At 42.1% G+C, this 12,149-nt stretch overlaps 1 protein-coding gene across 2 annotated transcripts in view; it reads right to left on the bottom strand.

The window, feature by feature from the left end:
* Positions 1-12,149, bottom strand: part of map3k13 (mitogen-activated protein kinase kinase kinase 13) — a 33,152-nt gene that overhangs the window by 18,958 nt on the left and 2,045 nt on the right. For both annotated transcript variants that reach the window (XM_083997286.1, XM_083997288.1), the window contains exon 2: positions 2,229-2,307. The gene's annotated coding sequence lies outside the window, so the exon portion shown is untranslated. The remainder of the gene's footprint in view (positions 1-2,228; positions 2,308-12,149) is intronic.

Here is a 12,149-nt window from a genome sequence, read left to right as displayed (position 1 = left end):
CGTCTCCTCTCAGATGTACACACACATGTACAATAAAAAGAAACACACAAACGCAAACAAGAGAAGAAGCACCTCCACATCACACTGCCTCCACTCAAATCTAAGGCAAAGACACAGCATCAGCAGATTACTCACAGCAGACAGAGCTCGGATTCATGGTCCTCTCTCAGCTCTGAGGCAGAGATGGAGAGAAAAAAAAGCTGGGGGAGAAAGACTGAACTGATGTTGAGGATCCGAGAAAAAAAAAAATACAGCACTAGAGAAAGAGGAGACGGAGGCTGACAGACATTCCTCTAACTCCCGCAGCACCTGTGATGTGAGTGGGTGGGCGGCAGCGTCACTGGGTCGCTGAAAACCTGCTCACGTCACACTTTTCATGAATGGAGCTGTCTGACGCAGAGAGGACACGGCTCAAAGAGCAGAGGAGGGGAGGGAGACGGAGCGGCGGGGGTTGGATGGAGGAGGTGGAGCTTTCTGCACAGACTCGGAGAGGCGGAGCGAATAGAGATGAAGAGCCGGAGCGAGAGCGGGGGGGGATGAGGGTGAGGAGGGAGGAGGAGGAGGAGGGGAGCAGTATTTCAAAGCAAAACCAGCTGGGAACAGCAGGTTAGGCTGCGGTGGCGTCTCTCTGTAAGTAGGACAGACTGTTTCTGCAGAAGAGAAAATCCCTTTGTTCCAAATCAGTGATCGGTTCTCTCCACGCCAGTCGTATCCCACATATAACCGCACACTGCATCCTGCTGAATCGCTGCACGGGCTCCTTGTTTGTCACAGAGGTGCACGTTGACTTTCATATACCATCAGCCTCTGCTTTCTTTAAGACATTGCAACAACACATAACAACATAGATCTTATTGTATAGTTTAGTTTAGAGGCAACACAACTAAAATGCATTATGTGATGCTCAAGAATTACAGAATTACACAACAAGGCACTGAGAGGACTCTTTCTGAGTTGTAACTTATTGCTTCATTCATGAAAATAAATTATTTAGGAATATAGAAATATATAATTGTTTTCTTCATCATCCCTCTCTGACATTATATTTGGACAACCAAAAAATGGTTCTGATAGGAATAAGTAAATAATCAATTAAATAAATCAAATTACGATACTGTATGCTCCATATTAATCCTTCACTAATGGTGTCTTATCAGAGAGTGGTCCCAGAATGAATAACTTTATACTTAGTGAAATCTTCTTAAAATTTGGATTAATTTGATGTTTCCACTTTGTTCTCGAAAACAAGTCAGTGTTTTATGATGCATGTTAACTGTGTAGCTTAACACCATAGCTTGTTTTGAATTCATTCAGATTTAAAAGTCAAAAGAGGTGACTTTAATAAAACAATGTAACTCAACACAGTCTGAGATTCTTTTCTCTCTCTACTGTAAATGATTTAATATTGAGTTAACTCAGGTCATATCCAGCTCCTCATACACAAACACAGAGCATAGCCCCTCTACACACACTCTGCATGCCTGAGTCTGGTCATCAAATTACTTCAATGTAGTGGGTAACTTTTTTGCAAAACGGTGGTTTTTTTTTTGGTAAATTAATAAGTTTTGTTCTGAAGATTAACAGACTTCAGTCACCTCTGTTCTGCAGAACATGAGACCTTTATTTAAGCATAAGTGTTTTTTATTTTTATATGTCAACTTCAACCAGCTGGATTTGGCCAATTTTCCGATTTCCAGACTCAGGAGGAATAAGAGAGCTCAAGCTTCAGGGTGAGGAGCTGTGACAGTCAGAGCAGACTTGAAAGGTCAGAGCCAGACTATCAAAGAAACTGTTCTTTTCTTTCCCCAAAAGGTCATTTAAATGAGTTTTATATTTTAGTTTAAAACATCAGAAAATAACCAAAACTTTAATGAAAAAATAACACGGAAGTGAGCATGCTAGCCAGCCAGCCCCAGCCTGTCCTGTCTTGTAATACCACTTCATACCTCAAGAAATGATACTGAGCGATTTTAGCGTCCAGTCTAGCCTAAATCCAACATCAGAGAGGATGAAAAAAAAGTGACAAAAAGTGATAGAAGCAGAATAAGAGTTAACAATAGCGTTTGTGAGTTTCCATTGCTGGACTTGGCTCTTGGTGAGTGAAGGAAAGTCTCAACATTGCTGCTGCGCTGGTCAGACAGCAGCTAATAATGTTGACATTGGCTATTTAGGAACAGCAAAAACTGTTTAATGTTTGGTTTTTGCTGCATTTGTGTGCATGTACTGACCTGTGAGGTGGTTTCTGAGCATCTCAGAGGTCTGCCGAGTGTGATGAGGGCTCAGGTTCGGCTTCGTCTCGCTTTTCACCTGCATACACACAAACAACAGAGCAGGGACAAGAGTTCATGGGTGAGTACATGGTACAAATTGAAGACAAATGAAGATGATGCATCTTAACCAAATAAACAGTTGGAGCTTTAAAGATATTGTCCTGTGCAACCTTTTCAGGGGGGATATCAAGTAACTGACAGAAGGGTCATAATGCAATCAAAGGACCTGAGAGGAAATGGGAGGCAACACAGACGGAGGGAGGTCAGAGCAGTGTGTCCGTCCGTGTGTCTGTCTGTAGCCTGTGTGTGTGTGTGTGTGTGTGTGTGTGTGTGATGGGTAATGGCAGAGATTGAGACTGACTACGGCCAGAGGGGCAATCAACAGAGACTGATTGAGAGGGAGGGCCTGCGGGTGAGTGGAAATGCTTGGGGACCAGATGCTCCACCCCTTCCTCTCGTCTCAGGCCCAAACCTCTGGGGGTAGATGATCGGTGGGGGGCAGGGGGAGAAAGAAGGAATGTAATGATGCACGGAGAGTGAGGGGGTTGGAGTATTGGAGAAGCTTTGTGCAGTCTCCATCCTCAGGCAAGAAGAGCAGATCTGGTATCCCGGGGCGAGGCTGAGGCGGAGGTGTCCAGACACTGCCTATAAATGGCGTGAAATGACAGTCAAATGAGTCACGGTGCAGATGGCCGCGGATGCTGGTTGTAATGGGACTGACAGTGGGGAAGGGTGAGTGTGCTGCATCTGTTAAAACTACACTTTTGTGATGCAAAGTTCCAAATTAACACAATATGAAACACTCTTCTGGCCCACGAAGAGAACAAGAGTGGGTGAAAACTAAAGCTGTTAGTCCTGCCATGTTGTTGCAGATACACTGCTGTAAACAAGCGCACTGCTGCATACACACACACACACAAACAAAAGAACACAGACGGGGGATTCCCAAAAATAGAGCTCCAGTTAAATATTGACAAAAAGGCAGAGAGACAGCAGATATCCAAAGGAGCAGGGAATTCAAATTCCTGACACGTTTGCTTAGCAAGAACCTGAAGCTCTGCTCTATGGCCCAGATTCCAAAGGTCACAAGTCTGTGCGCTCATGTGAACACACGCAAGGCCACATTGTTTTACAAAAACAAAAACCAGAAACTACAACAAAAACTCTTCAATAAAACAGAGAAACTCTACGACAGCAAACTCAGTAGCTGTGACACATATTATGAGGATGTTTCAATAGTCATCTTTCAGCTAAATAACATCTCTCCAGCAGAGCGAAAAAACACTTCAGATGTTGTGAGCCCAATCTAACATAACCTTTACATTTAAACTAGGATGTGATTTCCTGTATGTATGTTCTCCAACATCCAATTTAATGCATTTAATTTCAATTAAAGGTTTCAAATAACTATGGAGGGGGGCGAGCACCCCAGCTGGTGCTTTGATCAGAGCTTCCTCAGGTAGAAAAGAGCATCCAGTGCTGTATGTTTTAAGTGTCTCCAATTAATATAAATATAAGGGGGAAAAAGACAATTTTTTTCTTCTTTCTTTTTTCTTTGTGTCATGTACAACAACAAAAAAACAGAGCTCATTATGGCAAAATCACCAAAGAGTTATTCTATGGTCGTAAGAAAACAGGCCACAAACACTCAAGTCTCCACCAAAAAACACACACCTGTACTGCAACATCCATCTGTCTTATACGTTTTATCTACACAGACAGGCCACCTGCCTGACTGCTTGAGGCGATGCTGTGCTGTGTCTTAGTTTCCTCCAAACCATGAGAATTCCCAGTGTCGACGCTACAGAGACGTAAAATGTTAAAAGATGTTGAATGTGATGACCAATCAGTAAAAAACTCACAGTAAAAAATAAAAACAACAGTTCTTCAACTGTAACAAAGCCAAACAGTCATCCAACACAGGGAAAAAACTGTGATAGTCCCAAACCAATGTCCATGCAAAGGCTGTAGATAGACATTTATTCACATACTCAATTGATCTGACAATTACTTTCTTGCTTAAAATGTTAATACTTTAGTCACAAAACAGTCCAATTAAAGAAGCAAAAACCTGAGTGTTTGTTTTTTTTGCTTGAAAAATGATGACAAATTGACAACATCCCTTTAAGCCCCTGGGATGGAAGTTGATCAGCTATAATTTACTCTTTCACTACCTCACTATCTTAGTTTTTCAGAGGGTTCAGATGACGTATGTGGTCAAATGAATTCCAGACTGCTTCTTTAAATGTTTCCCAACCCAAAGATATAATAAGAGTCTGACTTCAGTACCTCAATTAGGTTTGCTCCAGCTCTGGTCAAAGCCTCCTGCTCCGTCTCCATCTCCAGCACAGACCAGATGTACAGCCAGTCAGTGCTCCACGTGCCCTGGCCTCACCTCCGAGTGCACCACAGCCGTAAACCACACTGGCTCAGCTCCGTTATACACACTCATTACTATTTCACCAGCAGCGGAACAGCAGCACTGACAGCTCCTGTGTCCCCCGCATTAATAAGAGAAAAAGCACCATCGCACACATAAGCTTACAGTGGTTTACCTTTCCAATCTGCCATCGCATGCAGCAGCCGCGCACAGATACGCCGGCCCACACGATCAGATATGTGGCTACCTACAACATCCTACAAAATGACCATGGAGGATTGTGAAGGAAGCAATGAACAGTCACTTGAATAAATACGAGTGAAATATAAAAAATAAAGTACATTTCAAAACTTATATGACTTAGATGCTCCAAAGCCATTTTCACTTCCCAATACTTGATCAATATCAGCTGATACCAAGCACTGATCTGATACCACTGCACTGAGAAGAATTAACAGCTGTATTACTCCACTGGGTGTCCAACCATCCTGGAAAGTGTGCAAACAGCTAATGTTACTCTGCTGACTTCAAATCAATTCTTCTTTGCTTCTCTAAAACTGTAGTTGCCTCTGATGTGACTTCCTGTGTAGACGAACAAGTGGTGAAGAATAAAATGATATTATATAGGATCTGTGTACCCTCACCAGATACAGTACTTCAGTGTTCCTATCTGAACAACTCTGTTTTATGTAAAGGTTTAGCTTACTGTACTTTCCTTCAAGAATGGAAAATCTACCAAACACTGGCACTGCCCGCCTATGGAGTTACATTTGTTTCTTTATTATTCAATCAAACAAAATAGGTTCACAACCAAACAAAAAAAAAGGATTTTGAGAGTAAAAAAGTAATCCAAAATGTTTTATTGCAAGTAAAATAAATGATAGATTAAAATGCTAATCTAAAAGTTTTGTTCGGAATAATTTTTGTTCCGTTTGCCATTAAAAAGTTTTGCGAATCATCATCATCAAAAGTTGAACCTTGTAGGTGGGGCCTACACTGAAAGCCGTAAGACAATTGGTCAGCCTCGAACTCCTGGCTTGGAAACCAACATGGAAGTTCTTTTTGCAAACCAAACTTCAGATGCTCTGACTCAGTCGTCTAACCATCACAAGTTGGCCCTTGTCAAACTCAAGTCCTTACACTATTATGCCTATTTTTCCTGCTTCTAACACAACAACTTTGAGGACAAAATGTTCACTTGCTACCTAATACGTAGTATATCCCGCCCACTAACAGGTGCCGTGATGAAGTGTTATTCACTTGACCTGTCAGTGGTCATAATGTTATGCCTGATCGGTGTAATTATAAAGAAATGGGTGAAACAAGATCACTTGTTTTGTTTTTTTACTAGTTTCCTCAACACAGGTGTTAAGGTTTTTTATGTAATGGGAATAAAAAGACTGTGATCAATTTAAAAATAAAAAGACTCTTCATTCATTTGTTTATTCTTGATAGCTACCTACAACATGTCTCCTTTACTTGCTATTTTTTCTGACAATTTTGTGTATACATTTAATTTATATTCCACAGAAAATACTTGTGATTGGATGTTGTGAAGGTGAGTTGTCAGCACCGTCTTAACACTGCTACAATCCAACTACAATCCTGTAAACAACAGCTGGGTGTCAGTCGGCCTGTACTGAGATAAAATGAAGTAAATTGGAGGGAGGGGGTCAACGGAGGCGGGGAAACACCTAGACTAATAAGAGCAGACGCGTCCTGACTGTGTTGACTTCATGCACAAGGACAAACCTCTTTAGCCAAGATGGACGACAGAAAGCAGACCGGCCCCCGGACGATTGGTTGGTTTTTACAAAGGCAGGCATGGATGAGCGAGTCCTGCACACAACAACCACTGATTCTGAGAGACAGATAATGCTTGTGAGATTACCATGCTGAGCCCACCAACAACCCACAGCCTGACCAATCCGCGCTGAGAGGAAATTACATAACAATGACTGTTCAACACTCCTGGAGGATTCTGCCCACACCACGACAACAAGCCATCCATCCTGATTCCCTCTTTATCATGGGTTCAGAGTCAATTGCAGGAGCAAACAGATGATGAGCAGCAGACAGAAAGCCAGGCGGTGCTGTCCTCCCTCCTGACTGTATGCACCTGATAATCCCCAGCGTGATTTATGGGATTGCGTGCAAAGCTATAATGCAGAACACAGCAGCCAGTCTTAGATAACATAAAGCGTTATGAAGGCTCTCCAGCCTTTTTGCTTCTAATTATTTCACTAAAAAGAAAATTACAGAAGTGGGAGGAAATGAACACACGCTGGGATGTCATGTTCCCATACACATCCTTAGAAGAAGGATGTGACAAAGGGAGTGCAGGGGCTGTAGTGGGTGGCAGGCAGCGGTGGTCTGCCGGAGATTACAGCTGTGCAGCTGGGGGTATGTGCTGCTGATGCCGCCTGCTGCTCGCTGGGGTCAGAGGTCAGACGAATATGTGAGGACACAGCTTTACAAAGACAAGAGGAGACTGCAGGGCAGAGCACATGAACGTAAAGTATGAAACACACAACTGCGAAATAATTCAGTCCTGTTAGAACACACGTTGTTTGACGTTGATTATGCAGCGGGTTTTCCTAAAAATTGCAACGGAATATGCCAGGTATTGATGCAATTTTATGTAATAAAAATTGCTGGAATTTGCAAAACTGCGGAAGCTGGAAAAATAATGTGATTTGATGAAAAAGAAAAACAAAGTGATTCCCCTAACACCCTGTCCTGATTTTAGTATCTTTTGGGCTGTCTCATGTCTTATATCACACACACACACACACACACACACACACACACACACACACACACACACACACACACACACACACACACACACACACACACACACACACACACACACACACACACACACACACACACACACACACACACACACACACACACACACACACAGCTGTCACTAACATCTCTTCGTCCCATTCCGACATTTGTCATAAAGCATAAGCATAATTATTTTTAATCATTGGGCAATTTTTTATTCTCTCTCTCTCTCTCACACATAGTTTTGTCTCACGTGATGCGATAACATTTCACGTCGCGAAATTCATCACTTCACAACGTTCCCAAGGCAACAGGAGGAAAATGGCTGCTCCTGTGTGGCATAAACAAGCATCACTTTTCAATTTTCAGCGAACATATATGTGACTTTTTTGCAACAGAAATGCAGGAATTATAAAATCATGCAAGCCCCGCATATTTCACACATTTTGTACGGAAATTAGCAATTTATGCGTTGAAAGTGCGGCGGCGTCTTTGAGAAAATGCGACCCTCGCATAATATGCACACTTGTCCGATTAAGCGTTGAATTATGTGATTGCATTATCACGTTTTTCTGGAGGGACTGATAAATGAGAAATGATGATTATTTCCATTAAGCGTCATTATAATCTCTACACTGTCTTATTTATAAATTAAAAAATCCACATCTGCCATCATCATGGGTTAAAATCAAAATACTGCCATCTATAACCATCTTATATAAGCATACTACTGCTATTAACATATCTTTTAGTCATGTGCTGCATGCTGCACACTCATACCTTCTGACTGATTTATGGTAATTATTCCTAACGCAACAAGAATTGTTAAATTTACTGTGAATAAATAGAGGAAATAAAATAAAAATACATCATCAGATCACTGATCTATGATCAATGGTGCATCAATGTTATATTATAATATTCTATAAAATCGAATCGGGGTGAGAGATAAAGATAATGCAAACACACTCAAGCAACCGTAACCACACAAACTCTGTCTGTATGACCTGCATGTGCTCTGGTTCTTGCTCCTCCACTCGTGTGTGTTAATATGCTCCCCATGAGGCGCTGCAGGCTGTGGTAATTATAGAAGCTCGGCTGGCAGACACATCACACGAGAGAAGTACATTAAAAGACATGTGCAGTAGCATACAGTCCATGCATACACACACGCACATAAACTAAAGCACAGGGCCACAACATGGTTGTCAAAATAAGTAGCAGCCACAAAAACTTTCTCATGTAAATGGATCTCCTCCTCATAAAAGGTTTTTTCCTGATGCCTGGCTGCATTTAAAACATAAATAGTGCAGATAAATGTATCATTTGTTTAAATATGACTGTGGATTTTAAATAACCAGCAGATGCAGACGGCTCCGCCAGTTCACCCACTGTCGCTTGAGGAAGCAAAGCCTCCGGAAGTGAAGCATAATATCAGCAGCAAAGCCCAGGCACACTTGTGGTTCAACAATGACGGCTTAATCTAACCCCCTCACAGCCACAACTGTAATACCCCTGCCCAAATATGAAGAGATGTGGGGCTTAACCCACTTCTCGACAGAATCCCAATCCTCAAACAGGCTGACCATCGGAGCGTCTGCGAGTGTCCAGTAAAAACCCTTCAGCAGACGACAAACCCTATCTGCAGGAGAGCCAAAAGAACACAGGAGCCCGGAAGATGGAGGACGCTTACTTTCCTAATCAAGCTGAGTTGTCATTATTGGCATTTAGCGGTCTGATGTAGATGTGAGGCGTGCCAGGCGGGCTCTCAGTGTGACAAGCTGGCCCTGCATGCTGAGCACAGTAAGCTAAGGATGAGATGGAGGCAGGGCCTGTGGAGCTCAGACAGCGTCATTACAGAAATGTCAGAGGGAAGGAAAGGAGGAGAAGTCCCCAGGGGAGGAAAGGGGAGGAGAGGAAGAGGGGAGGAGAGCTAGATAGAGAGAGAGGACACAGACAGAGAGGGAGAGGGACGGGGGCAACGCTTTGATGTTCACGTCCCTCATTTAGCCCCAGTGTTTGTTGTTTGGCTTTTTCCACTTAACCGTCCTTCAGTGGATACACTGTGAACAACATCAGCTCATGAACCTACACGGTCTCTATTAGATGTTATGTGTTGATCATTGTGGCAAATACATATCTGATTGATTGAGTGGTTCATTAATTATCTTTAAGGCCATTTTATACCTTTGTTACACAGCACCAGTAAATGAAGTGAAGGACCATCCATGAGATGTTAAATATGCATCTAGTGCTGAAACTAAACACTGTCTTCAAATTAAATAAAGGAGTGAAACTACAATGACTTCCTCGTGCCAGTCAGACTAGTTTCAGGTTACATCCCTGTTCACCATGGTTAGTGACAGTTGCTGCGTGAAGTCCTGAGTCACTGAGACAAACGTCTGATCAGTTTGTTTGAGTGAACATCTTTAACAAATCTGAAGTTTCGGGGATGTCTTGTTCACAGAGTCAAGATCATGCTTTGCTTGTAGGTCAACATGACCTTTGACCTTTGGTCACCAAAGTCTAATCAGTTCTTCACTGCAAGTGGAGCAGCCTACTGTATTTGTGCCAAGTTAATTCAAGGTGTCACTAACTGTGTGTTGACACCAAAAGCGTCCAAAGCTTCAAAAACGCCAGAAGTTAATTCATTTTCAATGCGACTAGAACAGTTTAATGAGGTCATCAAGCCCTTGATCTTTGACCCCAAAAATCAAATCAAAATACTTCATCAATGAGTCCTAGGACAAGGCCAGTTTGAACACTTTGTACCATATCTGAAGAAGTTCAATTAATCCGTGCATGAGAATGAAAATGACGTACATGATCGGTCCCATCCTAAAAAATATATAAATAAATGGATTGGTGTCCATGAGGGAGATCCCTTCTTTAAACATGTCACACCACACTGTTCTTTGGTTTTTATTATTACAGCTGATGACAAACATATGAAGAGCATATGAAATCTTCTGTTATTTTTTTATGAAACACAACAACAAGCTTATTCAATAAGCCTGACGGGACACGACACTGACTAAAGCCACCGCTACAAATGTGACCTGAAACAGACAAGCCAAGTCTCCAGGGCCGGGATTAGAGAGATCGGACCAGTTGTGAGGCTGCACTGCTGCTGCTGCTGCTGCTGCTGATACACATGTCAATTACATAAATACAGCTTCCTGCTCAACGTAAGCATCAGGACCATCATCACGCCCTGCATCTGTGCTGCTGACGCTCAGATGAGCAGGGGACTCTTGACACCTGGAGAAACATGTTGCAACTCGCTGTGCACCAGTATCACCAGAGTGACCCACTTTTTTTTAAGAAGGTGGGATTTGAGGGTTGAACTACTCGAAGGATAAGAGCTCTGTTACTCTATTGTTTTCTTACGGTCCATAAATCCTAAATGCTGTTGCGCTCAGCCTCACACTAACTCATTTCTTAAATCTTTGGCTCAAAAATGCTTTATTCTTTTTTAAACCAACATGGTCAAAAACTCCCTTCAAGTGCTCAAAAACTGATATTTGCATATCATGAGTTGAGAAAATGACATCTGCTTTATAAAGTAGATGTGAGTAAAAAGCTCCAGGATAGTCACTGAGTTTGTCTACTACTGTTTCCAGGCTAAAGAATGAGATTTCAGTGTCAACAAGAGGATTTTTATTATTATTATTATTATTATTATTACAAGAAGCTCTGAAGAAGCTTTTCTAAAACAGCAAACATTATGAAGTAGGAGGGAAAAAAGTACATTTGTTGGAGACTATTTTATTCTGTGGAAGAATACACATCTTGTAGTTTAGTGAGTTTTTCCAGCACTAACATAAATATATAATATAATATAATATAATGTAGTAATGAAGGATTGTGTCACCCAGTGTAACAGTGTGATCACTGCTGTGTGTTTAATAGTCTCTAAACATCAGTACAGCTCCATATATGATAACATTATAACAGAGGGTATTGTTCCAGTTTCATCCAGCGAACAGTCAATAACCCAAAGATAATTTAAATAAAACTATTTTTGCTTGAGTAATTCCCAATTAAAATTGTCTCTAATTAATTTTCTGTTAATTAACCAATCAAATAATTGTTTCTGCTCCACCGGCCTTATTGTTTAAGCGACCATCATATTATATTAGCTGCTGAAGGAATGCAGCAGCGGAGGAAATCCCAGTGCTTCAACTCTGTTTGTCATGTTTCTGGAAATGAAACAGATGTTGAAGTCTCTGCTTAAATGAAGAGTCGCAGTTTAACGAATGCATCTTGTTGTCAAGAAAAACAGCCTGCTCATACTCTGTTGGCATCAGCGCTTGGGTTTCAATGCCAAGGTTCTCCCTGTGTAAATATTTTGTTGAGGAGCCGCATAGAAGTTAAAGCGGCCCACATGTGTAGCTGTTCACGTTTGCCGTAGACCCGGTGTTGGGTGTCTTTGTGCCGTAGTTAAGGACACAGCGAACACCTGAGAGGTGCAGCAGCCTTCAACACGGTGTTAGTGGGGGGGGGGACTGCATTTGGCTGATTGGTGCCGAGTGTGACCTGTAAGTGCACCACTACCGACATGCAGAGGGGTTTACAAGAGAGGGCAGAGCCATTTGTGACACATGTTGTGGACACTTATCTGGAAATGTCCCACTCAGCACAATGAGGGTGGAACACGATGCTGCAGCCCTGACAGCACACAGCATCCACCAATCACACTC

The sequence above is a fragment of the Trachurus trachurus genome, assembly GCF_905171665.1.
Source record: "Trachurus trachurus genome assembly, chromosome: 21".
Taxonomy (NCBI): domain Eukaryota; kingdom Metazoa; phylum Chordata; class Actinopteri; order Carangiformes; family Carangidae; genus Trachurus; species Trachurus trachurus.
Note: the sequence above shows the minus strand (reverse complement) of the source record. Positions and strands in the feature narration are given on the sequence as shown.